This window comes from Podarcis gaigeae (assembly GCF_964106915.1).
Source record: "Podarcis gaigeae genome assembly, chromosome: 15".
Taxonomy (NCBI): Eukaryota; Metazoa; Chordata; class Lepidosauria; order Squamata; family Lacertidae; genus Podarcis; species Podarcis gaigeae.
The window spans coordinates 37,901,197-37,920,502 of NC_139692.1; the positions used below are offsets into that span (position 1 = coordinate 37,901,197).

The 19,306-nt window shown below is 43.3% G+C and overlaps 1 protein-coding gene and 1 long non-coding RNA gene across 51 annotated transcripts in view; one reads left to right on the forward strand and one right to left on the reverse strand.

The window, feature by feature from the left end:
- Nucleotides 1-19,306, reverse strand: part of LOC310832750 — a 404,622-nt gene that overhangs the window by 334,368 nt on the left and 50,948 nt on the right. The window lies entirely within an intron of this gene.
- MSI2 (musashi RNA binding protein 2) overlaps nt 1-19,306 on the forward strand; it is a 450,658-nt gene that overhangs the window by 189,604 nt on the left and 241,748 nt on the right. Inside the window, exon 1 of one of the 50 annotated variants that reach the window (XM_083714658.1) lies at nt 15,088-15,185. The exons of the other annotated variants lie outside the window; for them this stretch is intronic. The gene's annotated coding sequence lies outside the window, so the exon portion shown is untranslated. Of the gene's footprint in view, nt 1-15,087; nt 15,186-19,306 lie in introns of those variants that run through there. 50 annotated transcript variants of the gene reach the window in all.

Sequence of the window (19,306 nt, forward strand, 5' to 3'; positions counted from 1 at the left end):
TGGTGACACCATTTTTGCATTGTAATACATTAGGGAGGGAGAACTGCAGGTCACGGGCATGTCCCCTGTTGCCCTTCATATTTCTGCCTGGCCCCTCGCAACCCCCCCCAAAGCCTCAATCAATTTGGTGTAGTGCCATCCCTGCTGTCAGCTGCAGGAAGAGGTGTTTTATTTATTTATTTTTAAATACTCTATGTATTGCCCTTCAACCTACTCGATTTCAAGATGATTTACAAGGGTATTAGGGCATGACAATTCAACAGTGCACATCACAAACAATACTATCAGTGGATAATATATATATATATATAAATATAACAATATCAGCCAGGCAAATCTCAGTAAAAATGTGCTCTTTTTTTGCCTGGGACCTAAAGATTACCAATGTAGGTGCCCCACAGATTTCCTTGGGGAGGATATTTATTAACCTGGGTGCCCTGGCTGAACTGTCCTCTCTGACATTGAAACCTGTCTTATATTGGATGAGAGGCATACATGGAGAAAGGCTGTCAGTCATTATAAAGAAGAGCAAAATAGCATCTATATGTTTAGATGAAATACATTTGTGTGTGCTCAAGGCTTCAGTGCTTCACATTATCTCACTAATCCTTGCAACAATCTTGGAGGGAGGGCCTTTGCTATCGCAGTATTAAAAATGGTGGGCTTCGTCTGAGAGAGAGTGGTTTGTTGGAAGACAGTACAGCAAGTAATAATACTCCTTTGAGATTGGGGACTCAGGACCTCATCTTTTAACCACTACTACACTAAGGTAAGGCTTTCCTTCACGGAAATAATTATGATGTCATTTCGGTGGAGAACGTGAGTTTTTTCCTGAGTAGAGTTAGTTTAATTGGGGAGGCTGGTACACCTCCTTTGAGCTTGCAGCATTATAATTATGGAGACGGGCTAAATGTTAATGCCCATCATAAAGAATGTGCTGCTCTGAATGTCTGTTACTGATAATTATTTCTGATGAATAAACCAAAAGGACAAGTATGTGCGAAGTTCATATTGCAGCTTTCAGGTTTTATTATATGCTTCTCCTGAAGGGGCAATCATTGTGGTGCACCAGCTGGTTGTTTCTGTGGCCCGACACTCCCAGGAGATAGTTGATGATAATGCAAACTTGAACTAGCAGAAGTGCCAATGTGTTTGTGGGTATATTTATAGATACATTGTTTATCAGGTGAAGCAACCCTCCGCAAGGGGAGGGGGACTTAGCAGCTCTGCACAGAGGCATGAGCTCGTGGAAGGCGACCAACATCCTTTGTGCTTTCCCATTAACACAGTGGGGTGTTGAGCTCCAGGTGTTGCCCTGCCTATTTCTGCTTAAAAGTGAGGAAAGCAGGGACAAGTATGCATGCTGAAAGCAGAAAGGACCTATTGACTACCAAGATTTTGCCTGCAGGTTTTAAACTACATGTGCCATGTGGCATTTGGGAGGTTCTGTTTTTGTATGAGCCGTGCAAAGCCCCTTTTCTTAGGGTGGCGGGTCATAGTTCCTTTGAAACCCCCCCCCCCCTGTTTTCTTTCCTTTCACATGTGAACTCTCTTCCCCAGCACACACACCCAGGTCCATCATTGCCCCCAAAACACTAGTATTTTCAGTGTGAATACTCATAAAACCTGCACCTGCCGTCTTTGAAAAAGAATTCCCCCTCCTCTCACTGGAGGGAATGCCTCTTCTTAGACAAGGCCTTCTGTAACACCTGCTTGCTGGCAGCATTTTTTATTTATATACAGATATAATTCATAGAGTTAATTAGCAGAGTAAAATTCATTACAAATTTATCAGCCAAGCTCTCTTTAATCAGGTGACAGCCCTATTCAAAAACCGGGTTTTAGAGCATTCTGAGCCAGGATTATTTGTGCTCTGATACGACATCAGATAGAAGGGGTTGGAAGGGATTTACATTCAACAGTACTGAGCACAGCCCTATGGCATGGTCACTTAACCCTTTGTGGCATTGTATTTTCAGTGGGCCATGCTGGTTGTGGTCTGATAGCGCCACCCTACCTGCTGTGTGAAAACAACTTGTTGGTGGTGTTTGGGATCTATAATTTTGACAAAGGCATCATTACTTATGCCAAGCTTTAAGAGTTGCTTATGGATTCAGTTGTTTTCTATTCCAAATAGCCAAAAAAAATTCATCAGAGTATATGGGGGAAGGAAGGTTGGCATTTGTGAACCTCTCTGAGATCTAGAGATGAAGGGCGGCATACAAATTTAGTAAATAAATAAAAATCTATGCAGCTGTACAATTCCCTTACTACCCCAGAGCCAAAAACCTGGCTGCTGCTTGTTGCCAAGATTTTCCCAGATCAGGTCCTCCGATGCTTTTAGGGGAGACACATTGATGCAGTGTTTGGGAGAACAAGTCCCATAGATGTGATCATAGGTTTGTATTATTTATGTATTTATTTATGTTGGCAATTATGTACCCCACTTTTTATGCTAAGGGCATACTCAGGATGGCATACAGCATATAAAAGTAGGGGAATTACAGTTCTGAAAAGAGCAGTAAGTTATTCACAGTAGCTGTGAGAAAGCACAATAAAATACACCAGGAACAGGGAAAGGGGGGGCATTCCCTAGGGGGCTCTGGTTAAAGAACGTTCACCAAAATAAAATGCTCTTAAGAGCCTTCTTAAAAAGGGTAGATAAACCTGATTTTTGATGCTGTTACATAATTTAGGCAGCACAATAAAAAACCCTCTTATCTTGGCTGATGGTGGGGTGGGGTGTAAGGAGGAAAGAGACCAAGAAGGACCTAAAACTGAGTGAAGATGTTGAACAGGAAAGAGACTATTCCTGATAATTGGTTGTGGTGTTTTAGAGCAAGTCATTTCTCTCATGCACACAGGGATATGTTAGGCATTTGTCATATCTACCTTTTAATTTGTGGGGAAGTGTGTGTTTTTTGTGTTCTTGCTCATCTCCACTTAAAACCAATGACAGCTAATTTTTTGTCTGGCATAATCACGTGTATGTACTAAGTAGAACAGTATTAATGAAATAGTATCTTTACTTAATTTATGTATGGCTGGAACATGGATTATGCAATTTGAGCAGAAAATTGGATAGGTTTATATTGCTTTGCTTTGTTTTTGTGATAAAGAACTTCGCAGACAGAAAATTGCTCCCTTAACCAAAGATACGGTATGTCTTAAGAGATCTGGTATATATGTTCTTTCTTCTATTTGCATCTTATTATGGATTACTGCTGCGTGCACTTGGCAGACCCACTTTAACTCCAGCGTTAGATTTGCCCATTTATTTCTCTCTGCAGTTTAAGAAACCTTTTCCACGTAAGGCAAGTGATCTAATAATAGGCCATACTGTGGGAGTATTTGGCTGCCAGCAGTTCATAAAATCTGGATTCGTTTACTCCAATGGGTCTCCACTGGCCCCTCCTTGGCTCCCGAGGAGCTGATTGTGTCAGAGGAAGAAGAAAAAGGCAGTGAGAGATTAAATGCACCATGATTGTAGATGCAAAGTGAATCAACACAAACTAGGCAGTCACTTATTTTTATTATTTTGGTTTGGTTTCTGGTGCTCTGGAATTTGACCTTGTCTCTTAATGCTGTGAGTTCCTGACTATCAGTCACGCCTGAGACATTGTCAGGCTGAGCCGCTCCTTTCTGAGGAAGAGCGTTCCCACCACTCATGTGACCTTGTGACACTCGTGCTGAAGGTTGAGCATTCCCCAGGATGCTGGTGGTCTTTCCACACAGGGAATTTCAAGGGGAGGGCGTTAAGGCTCACATTGATTCTTTTAAGTGCTCTTCCATTCATCTCTTTTTACCTTTCCTGTGGCTCAGCTATTATTAGGAGGCTCTTGTTTTTGTTTCCATTGGTTAAGTATAGTGAAACCATCCCTACTACCTTAATCTAAAATATATGAGTGGCAGTGAGAGGTGATATAAATGCTTTTGCTCTCATTAATGTTCTAAATTTTCTCTCGTGTTCATGTGTCCTTGTAATCTCCAAAGAGTAAAAATTAACCTTTGCCTTTCTCCCTGAAATCTTAGAATTCTTCTGGCAAGAGAATAGTCTGTCACACCAGTAATAGTTCCAGTGAAAATTTGTCTTCCTGCTGTTTTCTTTTTTCTAAATTATCCTAAGAGCAGCCTGTGTTTCTCAGCTGTGACACCTAAACTTCTCCTCGCTTTGACCCTGTGCATTTTCCCTGATTGCAGGAGAGGAATAGGGAATCGGCTGTCTTGAACACTGATCCTTCCTAATTAGTAAATGTGGTGGTTATTTGGCCGCAACAGCTGTCTTTGACATAAGGCTCCAGCACGTTCCAGCTGTATTAGACTTCTTGCTTCAAGCAACTGCTGTTGAATGTGAGAGCTGCGCAGAAGTAGTGCTGATCTGCTGACTACCTGACCTCACCAGTGCATTGTTCTCATACCTGTAAAGCCATTCGTTTTAAAGATTAAGAGACTCCCTAATTATGGTCCTGGACCCATTGCTGCAATGCAACATAAGTTCAGACGGCAGCAGTTGCAAAGCATTTCCAAGACTGTATGACTGTAGGCCGTACGTGGGGTTTTGTATCTGAAATCGTCCAGCTCTGGAGTAGTCTTACCATTTGATCCTGCCGAATGTATAAAATGGCTTCAAGTCTCAGGAGTGTACTGAGATTTACTTAACATCAAAAATGAGATTTGCTCTAGTAAGCATGAAGACTGCCTGTTAGCACATCTTGCTTTTGTTCTGTTTCCTTGTGACTTTTTTGCCTTACCAGATAGTTTATTTTGTTATAACTTTAAATAAATAAATAAATAAATTAATAAGATTAATTGTGACATATATTTTGGCTTTTCTTGCACCATGCTGCTCATGGAGTTCCCAAGCCACCTTTCCATCCTAGCACTGACTAGATACAGACCTGCTTTTAGCTTCAGAAATTTTGCTGCATCATGTGCCTTTAGCCCCAGGCTAGAAATATGGTTATGGAAAACAGATGTGTGTCGAATAAGCACTTTAAATGGTGTACCAGCTTTTAGTTTCATTGATAGGCAGCTCTACATACCTTATTAATCAAGTGAGTTTAAATCTGCTCAAGGGATGGGCAAATTTGTCAATTTATGCATTTCTGTGTGCACATATTATGCACAATTTTATAAGTAGTCCCCTCCCCTAATATCATAATGCATTTTTGTGAATTATTTTCACTGATATACATATTTTTATATACACAATGCCTTTTTGTATTCTTTTTTTTTTTTTGGCTGGAGAGCCGTAGCACAGAATTTGGAGAAGGGTGAATTTAGCAGACTATAGCTACATTTTGGTTCATGTATTTATTGGTTTGGGAAGCATGAATTTGTTTGGGAAGCAAACAGAACAAATTTCTCCCCCATCTTTATTCTGCTGCATAAAGGTAAAGGGACCCCTGACCATTATTCTGCTGCACAGAGATTGGTAATTTCAAGCCACGATTAGTACAGCAAAACTTGTCGCTTTAGCCTCCCACCCACCTACCCTGATGTGCTTATTTGACTTTCGATAGTTGAATTTGTGGGTTATCCCAGAACATGTGTACCTTTCTTCACTACAGCATTTTATATCTGCTAAAACGATTACAGATTTTTTAAAAGACTCCCCTGTCAACTGTGGAGTGTTGTTGAGGGAAAGGCAGCTCTTAATTCTCTCTACTTCCCCTCGACTTTACTCCCTTCTGTGAGAAATGGCCTACTTAGTTGAGGTTCTTTTGATGCAGTTGGGTGAGGTCAGGTCAGGTCAAAACACTCGCAGTGCAAGAAATGCAGGAAACAGCTTTCTGCAGGATCTGAACTGTTTCCAGGCTGTTTTTAAAAAATGGTCTGTCTGTATATGTTAGTGTCTAAGTGGTGTGTGCGTGTGCGTGCATAAAATACATGTCCTGCTCTTCAAAAATATTTTCTCCCACAATGGCATATTTAAAAGTAAAATTATTAAAAACACCACAACATTAAAGCTCCAAAATAAAGGCATAGAGAAGCAGCAGAAAACAAATTTCAGAGGGAGTGAAACTATTAAAGGGTCTTCTGGGGTTTTGTGTATGCAACCCCTGTGTAGAAAAGGCTGGACCTGAAGTTACTACTTGTTCGTCTGATGTCTCCTGGATGGTGCTGCAGCTTAATGCCACTTCACTGCAATAGTCTTTTCTCATTATTAATACACATAGGGGTTTTAAAAGATACAGGAGGAAGTGAGAGACCCTGTTGTTTCTCCTGGACCTCTGAGAGACTTTTGTTATTACCCACCATGATGTTATTCTAGTTGGACTACCTGTATTATATATTGCCTGTATTAGGCATTTGTGGCCAGTTCCAGAAGGTGGTACTGAGGCATCACAGCTGGCTCCTTGGCATGTGTGGATTTTCAGAGGGTGTTATCTTGTCCCTCATTCTCTTTAACATCTGCGTGAAACTACCCAGTCTACTTGTGATGTGTCAGACATTTGCTGGAGGACTGTGTGGTATGCAGGGAGCTGTACACTTGTTGGATCCTCTGCAAAATTTTGTAAGCAAAACTTTTGTTTAATGTTAATGACATTTTACCAATTAACTTGCAGAAGATTTGAGCATTTGCAAAAGAGTACTGTTGTGATTGGTCCAGCAAATCTTTTAAAGATTTGCCTGTGTTATTTTGGAAAGCACCATCAGTATGGGAATACTTCAGATGAAAGCAGAAACAAGCTTCAAGGTAGTATGTTTTAGGAGCTGTTTCGGCTTGAATTGAGAAGCTCTGGTTTTGTGCATGTCAACTGTGTGGTCAGCCACCTTGGCTACAGATGGGGTAGGTGTGGAGAACTTATCGGTTCTTCAGATATTGCTGAAATTCAGTTCCCATCTTTCGTGGCCATTGACCATGCCTCCTGTTTAGACTGGGACTCTGCCTAACCAATGATAGTCTTGCCTGAGTGTTGCCATGTTCTCCAGTTCTGACCTCTTGTTTCTCAGTTCCTGGCTCCTGGTTCCCACTTGGCAGCTCCCTGTGGCTCAAAGCAGTACTGAGGAGGACTGACACAGTGGTGGTTGGCCATTGAAAGAAGGTAGAGCTGCCAATCTCTCTGTTGAGATACACAGAAGGGGGGTGGTGATTCAAATAAGCTTGGGCATCCCAGTAAAGGTGGAATGGTCACTTTCTCCCTGTTGACTGCCTTTAATGAAACAGCAGTTCTCTGGTTAAAGCTCTCCACTCCTCTCGCACCACCTGTGCCAAGAGCCACTAACCTCTGTAGCAAACAGTCCCCTGTCCCCTCTGCCTCATCTTAGCAAAAAGATGGTGCTTGTGATAAAACACAATGGCAAGGTGTGTTTTATATATCCCCTTGTCCCTTATCCACCACTGGTAGGATCACATGCGGTGACAAGGGCTTGTATTTCTTAGATGCAGCACAAGCCAGCCCCCCTTCCCCCCCGGTAGCTGAATTTTAATCACTTAGATGCAGAGCCTTGATAGACTGAATCAATTTAATTTCTGTTACTTTGGACTGGAAAGAAGGGGATGGTGGCACGAGAGAAGGTCAAGGCAACTTACTGAGTAAACAGTTTGGTTTATAAATGTGTCCGAGAGATTCTGTCCCACCCCCAGTCTCCCCCACTCCCACCCCTCTTTTGGTTAATTTTTGTTCTTTCTTGAAAGAAAGAAAGAAAGAAAGAAAGAAAGAAAGAAAGAAAATCTCATGCAGACAAAACAAACATGGCAATATCCCGAGGAACGCTGAAAGCCGGCGACATGGTTCTTTGCTGGAGGGGAAAGCTTATTAATCAAAGCACCAGCTCCGAAATGCTTGAAATGCCTTTTGAAGCAAAGGTCCTTCTCCCACTGGGGCCTATGGAGTCCTTTGATTTGCTCCCAAGGAGAGAGGCTCCTGTCCCTTTCTATAGGTGAGGGCTTTAAGGTGAAAATTTTGAAAGGTTTCCACACTTTATAAATATCACTTGAAAAATACTCATTCAAGTGCCTCGGAAAAGGGTTCGGCCCAGCCAAAATTCCTATTATCTAATTGTTTACTATTGTGCTGGATAGATTCTGCTTGGCAGAAAGCATTTATATTGCATTTAAGGTCCTTCTACAAAAAAAAAAAAAAAAAAGAGAGAGAGAAAGGCTTTGTCCTCATAGCAACCTTGTGAGGAAAGTATCACATCCTCTTCCTAGTGAACAATCCAATGTACTGGACGTTCTTTCAGGATCTTTCAGGGCTGAGGAAGCTCAGTTTGATACTTCTGATTGGAAGAGGCCAAGGTGTTCTTACTTAGTTATTCAAACCCTGCATTTTGCAAATATAGTGGGGTTCAAACTTGGGCCTGTCAGAAATTTAGGACTGAGTGAAAATGGAGGAAGACGGGAGTTTTGCAAACACCTTGAAATGCTACAGAGAATACCTTTTATTTTTTTAGAGGGCTCAAAAGTAGATGAAAGTGTGTGAAGTGGCTACACTGCCCCTGTCCCTAATACATTGCCAAGCTCTGGCAGTAGTCACAGTGCTGGAGGTAGTAGCACACTGATGGAACTGGGGACAGAGCAACCTATGGCTGCTGCAATGGAAGGCAGAACTCTTTGAGAAGTGGGTTGGTCAACCGTCTTAAAGAAGTAAAAAACAGAAGAAAAGGCTCCTAGATGCATGGAGTAGGAGTGTATCATGGCTGTGTGTGTGTACATAAATGTATGTCTTCATCACTAACAGTGCCTGACTGTAGAGGTCAAAATAACTGTATTCATTGTATAGTTGGAAATACCTGAGCAAAGAGAGGGAAGGTAACTTGACCACAGCATGTCCCGCAGGTCATTGTCAAAGCTGGAATAGACTTGGTTTTGGAATCCAGCTTTCAATCTCATTCTGTCGTTGCATGGTTCCCCCCCCCCCCTCTGGAACTTGTAAATGTCCAGATAAATGGAATAAATTCTATGCAAATGATTTTTCTCCTTTTAAAAATGGTTATTTCACACCCAGTGTGTGTATCTGATCAGCAGAGTCACACTTTGAACTGTTGGTTTGAGGAGTCTTTACTGTGCAAAATTTATATGCAACAAGCACTCTAGTAAGATCTCTTAATGTTGGAAGGCCTGGGGATGCAGCCATATGGATAGCCAAGCCAAGCCAACCCAGTCCCCTTGCCCTCTGGTCCAGTCCTTTTCACCTCCAGTCTCTTTCCTGCAGAGGCATTTCCTCCGCCCCCCGCCAGGTTTGGGCAGGCTGGTGCAATGTTTCAGCTTCCAGATTGCTGTAATCGCCCTGATCTGATGAGCTTTTAGAAGCCTGCCTAATTCTGAAAGGCATGTATAATAGAGGAGCAATGTGAATTAATAAAGCAAACTTGGCCCGCTTTACGGCAAATTTGGTAGCCTGCCATAACCATCAGCCCCATATGTGCAGTTGTAAATAACTACTATGGTTGAATTTCTTTCAAGTTGCCCATAATGATCATAATTATACATAATGAAAGGAAGATTACCCTTCCATATAACCTTAGCCAGAAAGAAATATGGATCCTTTGCCGTTCATATCCAGGTGGATGTGCTGTGTTGCCTGAGAGCTAGCACGGAGCCCTGTCTTAGATCTCAGGCTTGCTAAACTACACCCTCTTTAATTGATGTGCACATGAACTAGTTAACTCTTGTGAGTGTTGGCTATCTAGAAAGGAAAACTATATTTTGTATGGGTGAGACGGGTTGGCTTTAAACAGGATCCAATCCTTATTTTATGTGATCATTGCCTTTGGCTGCAATCTCTTGCTTGGGAGTAAAAGAGCAAAGAGTCTTGTGACACCTTAAAGACCTAACAAATGTTGGTGTAAGGTGTCATAGGGCTTTTTGTTGGTTTTGCTGTGGAAGCCTAACGTGATTACATCTTTGAAATTTGAATGGAAGCATATCTTTCAATCCTGGACCTCTTTACACAAACAAAGGCATATGAGTGTTGTATAGCAATGATTTGTGAATCACTGCCTTAATTCCGTATTGTTCATGCATATATCATATGCTGATTCCTGTGTGCTGTATGCTTTTAATTTTGGTTTCTTGACAGTAATATATTGATTGATTGATTGATTGATTGATTGATATATTTACATGCAGTAGTGCACTCCTTTCCTTTTCCCACAAAGAGGGTCTCATTCAGTAAAGTCATCTGATGACATCTTAGAATTCTTTCCCTGCTTTCTAAGCATACCATAGTCTTCCTCTTGATAATACTAAGTGGAGGATCCAGTAATCAGTGAAGGCTGACACCATGTCCAGGTATTCATTGAGGCCCCTGCAGTTGCACACTGCCCAACCCCTAAACCTGTGACCCTCCAGATGCTTCTGAACTGTAACTCCCATTCATAGGAACAAGCATGAGGGGTATATTTTCCTGCTCACTAAAGCAAACAAAAATTAAGGTCCATTCAGGGGAAGAAGCCAGTTTCTCCTGCTCTCAGCTTGCTGTATTTCCAGTATGATGGAACAAGAATAAATGAATATTAGGTTTGGTTAAATAGAATTCCTAGTATGTATGTAGCTTTAGGTAGAGATGATGGACAGTGTCTACTTTGCCCAGTCCAAAATTAATTTAAAAAATAAAACACCTGATTAAGAATATGTCTGAAACACTAACCAGCTTTCTTTGGATTCAGGATAAGGAAAGTATCCCAGACCCCAGTTTTCCCCACTGTATTCATTGGAAGTACATCAAGGCCTATCCCAGGGAGACAGTGTAGAGGACACCATGTGAAATAGCAGGGAATGGAGTGAGCTTGGAGTCCTCTTAGCTCCTTAGCCCCAACATCTTTGGGTATCATAGCAGACCCTGAAGCTTCAGGGACATCCAAAGCCATTTTATTCCTTTTATCAGGCCTATTTTGGAACCAGTTCACCCAAGCTCCCAAATGGGTGCAGTGCAACTAGACCCAGCAGGTAGTCCCTGCTCTGATTGAACAGGGTGTGGAGAACCATTGTGGTGCCCTAGATCAGCATTTCTCAACTGGGGGCCATATGGCCCCCAGGATATTCCAGGGGGGCCACAGTTGAAAATCGCATAAATGGGGGGCCAAGGCACAAGACTAGGGAAGTGAGAAGTGAAGAAAACAGAGAAGTGACTGAGAAAAGAAAACAGAAAGTAGTGAAGAAAAGAGAAAAGTAGAGTGAACAGAGAATTGACCGTCGCTTCCTCTTCCTTCTTCCTCCCACTTCCACACTCCACCGCTGCGTGGACCAAGTTGTCTGCATCTCGTTTGTCAAGGGCAAGGTTTGTGGCTGCAGCAGGGTTTGTGTGTTCTATTTACAAACAAAACATTTAAATAGTTAGCTTTCTACTGGTGGGGGGGGCACAGGGAGGAAACAAGGGCAGAAGGGGGCCACAATCAGAAAAAGGTGGAGAAACACTGCTGTAGATTAACAGTGAGGATGTGGGAAACCCTGATTCAGATCTCTGCTCAAGCCTCAGTAAGTTGCTTTTTTCTTGTATCAGCATAATGTACTTCAGAGGAGGTTTGTGATATATATATATATATATATATATATATATATATGCTTTCGTAGATTTTCACGGGTACAGGAATGCAGGTTTTGGTGTCCTCGGGTGTCTTCCCTAGACACCCCAACTTTTACACGGGAAGACACCCGAGGACACCAAAACCTGCATATATATATATATATATATATAGGAACTCAAACATTGAGATCCCGCTCTGTTCCAGTAACAAGAAGCCGAAAGCACCAGCCTGAAGATGACGAGTGAGACCTCGTCGAAACGTCGCCTAGACACCCCAACTTTTACACGGGAAAACACCCGAGGACACCAAAACCTGCATATATATATATATATATATGCGCCTATATGAGGGGAGATCTCTCTCTCTCTCTCTCTCTCTCTCTCTCTCTCTCTCACACACACACACACACACACACACACACACACACACACACCTCTCAAATTAGATAATGGCCCAGCAGAGAACTAAATTTGGCCAGACCCCTGCTCTATAAAGTACTTAGCATAACAGTAACTCCTGCCTTATTCTTCTATAATGGGCCTTGAGAGATTTTTCCTGCCAGTAGCAGTTGGCGCTGTGGGACAGAAAATTGAAGTGGCTGCTCTTGATGCAGGTCAAGTTTCAGAACAAACCGGGCTATTTATAATGTTGGCTGAGTGCCATCGTGTTGTTTTTAATGAATGGCCAACACCGTAGACACTTGCATTTTGTATTCTCTGCTGCTTGTGTGAGGATGCTACGCCAAGAGTAATGAGACACTCTTAATATACGCCCCACGTCAGTTTTTAACAAGAATGTGTTTTGTGGAGAATGTCTCCTTTGCCTCTGAGATTGGCATGGTGAGCTTGTAGGTTCTGTCTCCAATGTGGATTACCTTGGAGCAACTCTGGTAGGAGAGAACTCCTAGTTCCTGTCCAGCTGAAGGGCTGTGCTTGGCTTCTTGCTCATCTCTCCCCCTCCACTTCTTATGGCATGTGATGCAGAAATGCCCAGCGAGTGCGTGGGTGGCCTTCCTGCTCTGTTGCTGTCAGCTAGAACAAGGTGTAATATAAACACTTGTTTAATTGCCACATGTCTCTTTCAGGCGAGTCTTCCAATTTAGAGACAGAAGGTAACATCAGAGACCTGGTTTGTTTTGCTAGCAATTAAACAACAGCAGAAAGAAGGTGAAAAGGCAGGGGAAGCGAATGTTATGCAAAACAGGCATGCGATCAAATTAATGTATGCAAAAGTTTGTTTTTAATGAGAAGCTTCAGCTTGTCATTTGTTTTGCTGTGTGGCACTCACACGCTTGCTGAGGTCTTGCATCAGTGGTTGGGCTTGGAGGAACCTGCTTGAAGAACTGAATAATTTCTTTCCTGGATCAGGCCAGAGGTTGTTCCTTCCCAGCACTCTGTTTTTAACAGCGGTCAGTCAGTGGCCCTTGGGAAGCTCATAGGCTGGGCATGATGACTGTAGCCCACCCCTCTCTGGATCACCTGCAGAAATTGGTATCTGGAGACAAACTGTCTCTGAACATTGTAGGTCTATAGTTTTGTTCTCTTGGCTCAATAGTCCTCTTTGGCCTGGTCTACCTGTGCAGGGGTGGGACGCAGGTGGCGCTGTGGGTTGAACCACAGAGCCTAGGACTTGCGGATCAGAAGGTCGGCGGTTTGAATCCCCATGACGGGGTGAGCTCCCGTTGCTCGGTCCCTGCTCCTGCCAACCTAGCAGTTCTAAAGCACGTCAAAGTGCAAGTAGATAAATAGGTACCGCTCCAGCGGGAAGGTAAACAGCTTTTCCGTGCGCTGCTCTGGTTCACCAGAAGCGGCTTAGTCATGCTGGCCACATGACCCGGAAGCTGTACGCCTGCTCCCTTGGCCAATAAAATGAGATGAGCGCTGCAATCCCAGAGTCGTCCACGACTGGACCTAATGGTCAGGGGTCCCTTTACCCTTTATCTTTACCTATGCAGGAGGAAGAGAGAAGCAGTAAAATCCTGAAGTGGCATAGCAGAATGCACCAATTCTGGCAGCAGCTTTTTTTGTGCAGTTTTGGAAGCGGTGCAATTTTTGAATCTTTTGATTCTTGCCAGCTGTTAGCTACAGTTGTGTACAGTCTTTGCCTTCCTCCCCATCACATTTGCCTTGACTCTTGGGTAAGCTCTGTAGAGACCTAGTGTTCTACTTGCCTGAGATCTAGATGGGGTTGTGCTACAGTTCAGTCTTTATGGATTTGGGTGAGGCAGCTCCAGCAAGCATTTGGCCGGGGGCAAAGGAGCTTGAATGATGCTGTGTGGGGGAAGAATGAATTGGTAACAAAGAAAGGGGATTGCCATTCCCACACACCATTCTCCCTATCATAATTCCCTTGTTTGGAGGGTTGAAGGGTGTGTGTGCCTTGGGCGGCCATGAGAGCTGCAGGTTGTCCACATCTGTGCTAGGTGGTCCAATGGAAATTGGCCAGAGGTCCACTAGCAGATGTCTACTTCCTGCCATCTCTCGCTATATGTGTTATTCCAAGCCAGCCCAATCCTCCTGCATTCCCTCTTTATGATTATTTCTAACCTTGTATTGTTTATAACATTCTTGAAATTAGTTTCACCCTCTAAATTTGTATACTTTGGGGACTGCAAACTTTTCAGGGTCACTATCTTGGAAATAAAAAAGGGTTTTCAGCCGTTTTAAGGAAGTGATAAGGGAAGAACGTCTTTAGCCACTTTGAATCAAGAAGCGCTTGAATGTTCCGTGCAAACGAACTGCAAGATGTCTTTATTTGATCAGATGATCAAATAAAGTCTTTGTCCCCCCTGCCTGCCTTCCCGGGGGCTTTTAAATCGCCCCGGGACAGCGGAGAAGTCCTCCGCTGTCCCGGGGCGATTTTTAAATGCTGGCGGGCGGCAGCGAAGCCTTCGCTGCCGCCCGCCAGCATTTTAAAATGCTGTCCCGGGGTTTTTTAAAATGCTGGGGGTGGGAAGAAAAGCCCTTGCCCCCCCCCAGCCTTCAGAAGAGGTCGGGGGACAGACTGTCCCGGACCTGGTCTGAAGGCGGTTTCCATAGGAACGCATTAATTGATTTTCAATGCATTCCTATGGGAAACCGTGCTTCGCAAGACGAAAAACTCGCAAGACGAAAAAACTTGCGGAACGAATTAATTTCGTCTTGCGAGGCACCACTGTACATATGGTGGATCAGAAAGTGAGGGAAATTTTCCTTTGGTTAACTAACTCTGCTAGGTTGGGGGAATGATGACTTATCAGTGCACCAAATGTGTAAAGTTCAAAAATATTCTGAAAAGAACTAATGCATGCATGTAAGAAGAATCTGGATACAGTAATACCTCTGGTTGTGAACCATCCTCCTTGCGAACGCTTTGTGTTACGAGCTCCGCTAACCCGGAAGTTGCTGCTCCCGGTAGCAAAGTTTGCCCCGGGATGCGAGCAGAAATCGTGTGCCAGAGGCCCATTCGCAAAAGCACGCCTCAGGATAAGAACGGTTTCTGGTTACGAATGGACCTCTGGAATGATTTAAGTTCGTAACCCGAGGTACCACTGTACATCTCTTTCAGCATCCCACATGCCACAGTGAGCCACCAGATAGATGCCTCCAGTGTTAGAAGTTAGTCAGGCACCATGTGCATTTTGTGACCAGCTGCAACCGTGTGGAGATCTGTGGGTGCCAGTTGGCAATTGAGATCTCTGTCTGGCAGGCCCCTCCAGCTTTCTTAAGCAGGTAAGCAGAAGGGCTTATTTACTACCTCTTCTCAGTCTGCTGCCTCTTCTCCCTCTGCCTACTCATCATTGTCTCACCATCAATGCCCTGGCTCTGAGGCCTCTTGCCTTGGGGAAGCGGCCCATGGACCCCCACCGCCTGCTCGGGGACCCCCGCTGCCCAGAAATAGTGTTTGCGCGTGTGCGCACGCACACACACTCGGGTCCACCGCTTCGTCTGCGGGACCATGAACCAGCGCAAACCACAAAAACTTTGCTGACCCCTGCTCTAGGAAGTCCACAAGCAGGGCATGAAAGCAATAGCCCATGCTTTTGCCTCCAGCAACCAGTGCTTGAAGACACACTTCCTCCAAATCAGGAGATTTCACATAGCTATCATAACAAATAGTCATTGGTGGGCCTCTTTTCCTTCATGAATTTGCATTAATCCCCTTCTAAGCCATCTAAACAAAAAGCCATTGTCATCAGCTCTTGTGGCGGTGAATGCCAAGCATTAATTATGCATCATGTTGGTCATTTGTTCTCTGTGTTATTATTTTTATAATTATATACATATATATCTGTATGTTTAACGAGATGGCAGTTTAGAAATTCTAATAAACACCAAGAAGCACACTTTCTGATTTGTCCTGAAACTGCAGCAAATCAGTTTCGATATGTTATGAATTCTAGTGCTATGCGAGAGGGAGAAAAACACCCACCCCTCCCTCTGCCCACTTTTCCCACAACACGCAGAATTTTATAAACGTCTGCCACGTCCCACCTTAGGTGCCTCCCCCCCCCCTTCTAAACTAAGGAGCCCTAAACACCGTAGCCATTCCTCATATAGTAGATGATCCTGTCACTGTATTCTACTGTAATAGAATAATTAAATCATGCAGTACTGGCATTGCACATTTTGTGGAACATAAATAAATGAAAGCATGCTTCAAGGATGTCTTGCATGCGCAGTACCTTTAAACAAACAAACAAAAAACATACAAACAGCAAACCCTGCATAGGACGACGTAGCAGGATTTTTAGAAACCTGGCACTGGAGCAGAAGCTGCGTAAATAGCGTTTGTCCCTGCCTGCCCCTCCAGGCAACCTTGAAGCCTTCTGTTGGCACCTTCCTTCTTCTGATGTGTGGCAGAGTGGTAGAGATGGGTAGGTGAGGCTCACTGTTGTGGCTGCCGGTGGGATAACAGCCCCTTATCTTAGATCTTCTTTAACTTGGAGGCAGGAGGACTTAGTTTTGGATTGAGCTGAGGATGTGATTGAGAGAAACAGGTGTTTTTAAGAACATCTGTATAGCTTAGAAACTATATTTTATCATAGGGGGCATTTAGAGAAGGCAATTTTGGGGAGGGAGGAGCCTGGAGGATTATTATTATTTTAATGGCGACAGGATCTAAAAAGGAGAGGAATTTTTAAAGAGGGTTATTCTACCCAGCACCAGATGGGGCTTATGTGGCCCTCCAGATGTTGTTGGACTCCTGGTTCTCACCAGCCCCTGTCAGCATGCTAAATGATAGGGATGATGGGAGCTGTAGATGGGCACCTCTGTAGGGCCACAGGTCCCTCGCCCCTGGGTTAATCCATCATTTGCTCCCAAATACTGTCAGCCACATACCTCTGGGCATTGGCAAGCAAAACACAAAGGTGATGGAACCGTGATATGGAGGTTCCATTTAATTGTCTTGACATTTACTTTTAACAGCCATCTGAGAAAATGTCACATTGCTTTCTGAGGACCAAGTTTGGGAAGATTTTTGGGTGCATGGTGTAATTTGCATGGCATTGCAGTGAATATAGGACAAAACAGTGATTATCAGGTTTTATGCTTAGCTACGCACTACCGCCCACTCACCCCTTCCACCCAGTTTGTTACTTGTAGTATTCAGGATCCCCACAGGCTGTATGGTCAGGCTCCAGGAGGGGACAACTGATGTTTGAATTCTCAGCTATGTTGGGTGTCTGTGGGTCAAGGACAGTCATCTATTTGAAGGGCTGCCTGGTCCAAAACTGGTTTAAGGATGGAAAGGGAGGGGAGAGCAGGAGGGGGCCTTGAAGATGATAATAAGCACTTAACACCTGGACAGGAGAGCAAGCAGGTACACAGGTCACAGTCTTCACCATGATGGTTAGACATAGTCTCTGTTTATTAAAATTATAGTAAATGTTTCTATGTTTCTATAGTAAAATGTTTCTATAGTAAATTCTATCTATACATATGAATTAGTACACACACACACACACACACACACATATATATATATATGCAAATTTTATGTGGATCAATGTCCCCTTTTTTCTGTGATACATTTCCTCTTTTAGCCCTACCACTGTAAAAACATAACTATTCAGAGACGCTGCAAAAGTTGCCTGTGCGCATGAATACCTACATCAGAAAAAGCTTTGTTCCTTTGTTTCCTGCTGTATTAATGTTTATAGGGAGCTTAGATGTACAACAGGTGAGCCCTGCAAAGGCTGTATAGCTTTGTTCCACCCCAACCCACAGCATAAAAGTGTTTATGTAAGCGGATCAATTCCAGCTCTTTCCAGTCTACATGTCTACTAGTATTGTGTTTTAATTGCAAGGACTCATCTTCATTAAACCCTTGAAACACTCCATAGAGAAGGTTTCCACTTGACATGAAACCAGACAGCTTTATTTCACATAATGTGTAGAGTGTGAGGGACTGATCGCTTTTCTACACACAGTTCTCAGAAAGGATGTAATTTTACATTACGGAAACAATAATGGGTGGGTGAATTGTTGATCGCTGGAGTTTGGAAGTTGATGCTGCTTTTCCAACCCATTGATATATAAATGTAAGGGGTGAAATGCCCTAATTTTCAGTTTTCTGAGTCTTTTGTCATTTGCCATCACAACCTTCATGCTCCCTGAACACTTTAATTTTTGGAGGGGTATTCAATCAGTTACTCTTTTAAGTGGGCTTAATTGTGTAAAGATTATAATGCATAAGAGAGCCGCCTATAATTAGAATGGGGGTGGTGCTATTAGACAGTGTTTTTAGTGGAGAAAATTATAGTCTTCATAAGCAGTTTAGAGAGTGGAAGATGCATATATTAAGATGCAACAAGTGTCATGTTATCCAAATGTAGGATTGACTAATGCTCATTATTGCTTCTGGGTGTTGCACCTTTATCCTTAGTAGCTTTGCTGTCAGGCTACTGATGCCCTTTAAATAACGTGCAGAGATAGTGCAGGGGGTGGTGTACCTGCAATGCAAACTGCCTGGACAGGTCCACTTAAACACCCAGGGGCAGGTCTCTCTCTCTCTCTCTCTCTCTCTCTCTCTCTGTGTGTGTGTGTGTGTGTGTGTGTGTGTGTGAGAGAGAGAGAGAGAGAGAGAGAGAGAGAGAGAGAGACTCTTTAAAGTAACATGTACACTGATGGCATTGTATCAATCATAATTCTCTAGCAAGACTATTTTTTTATGAGTAAATGAAGAAGATGTACCTTCACAATCTACTCCTACTTCTCCTTGGAAGACAGCATTAGTCTTTCTCATAAAACTTTGAGAGCGTGTCATGACTTGTGTGGCAGGTGCCTTGTCTATCTGGATTTCAGAAATGGAATAAAAGGTGAGGTCTCTGTGGTGCTTCTCCTCTCACCTCCAGCTTAGGTTGAAGATGCCATATAAGTGGAACTCTTAACACAATTTTGGGTTCCAGCTAGCCATGTCCTCAAACGCCAGCATTTTGTACCTTCTGGCCATGCTCATTCCACACAGGATTGTCTCCCTGCACCTTTAGGATATTTTTTTCTAAATGTATTAGGCTTCAAAAAAACTTGGGAGTGGCTCTAGGCCTGCTGATACCTTCCTTTCGTTCACGGGCAATTCTGTTTCGGCTACATAAGCATTCATACTCTGTTCATGAGTTCACTGTTAGTATGATGTGGCACTTGTTCCAAATGGCTAAAATGAAATAGCACTTCCTGATTTGAAGCGTGGCTTTAGTTGTGGTGTTGCTGTGCTTCCTCTCTGTGCATAGAGAGCGTCTCTCAAACTGCCAAACACTTTCTGCTTAAACAGTCTTGAAGTGGAATTTGTCAGACAGTGTTTCCGCCCCACATGCCACTTCTGCACAACGGCCTGTATGAAATTTGGACCA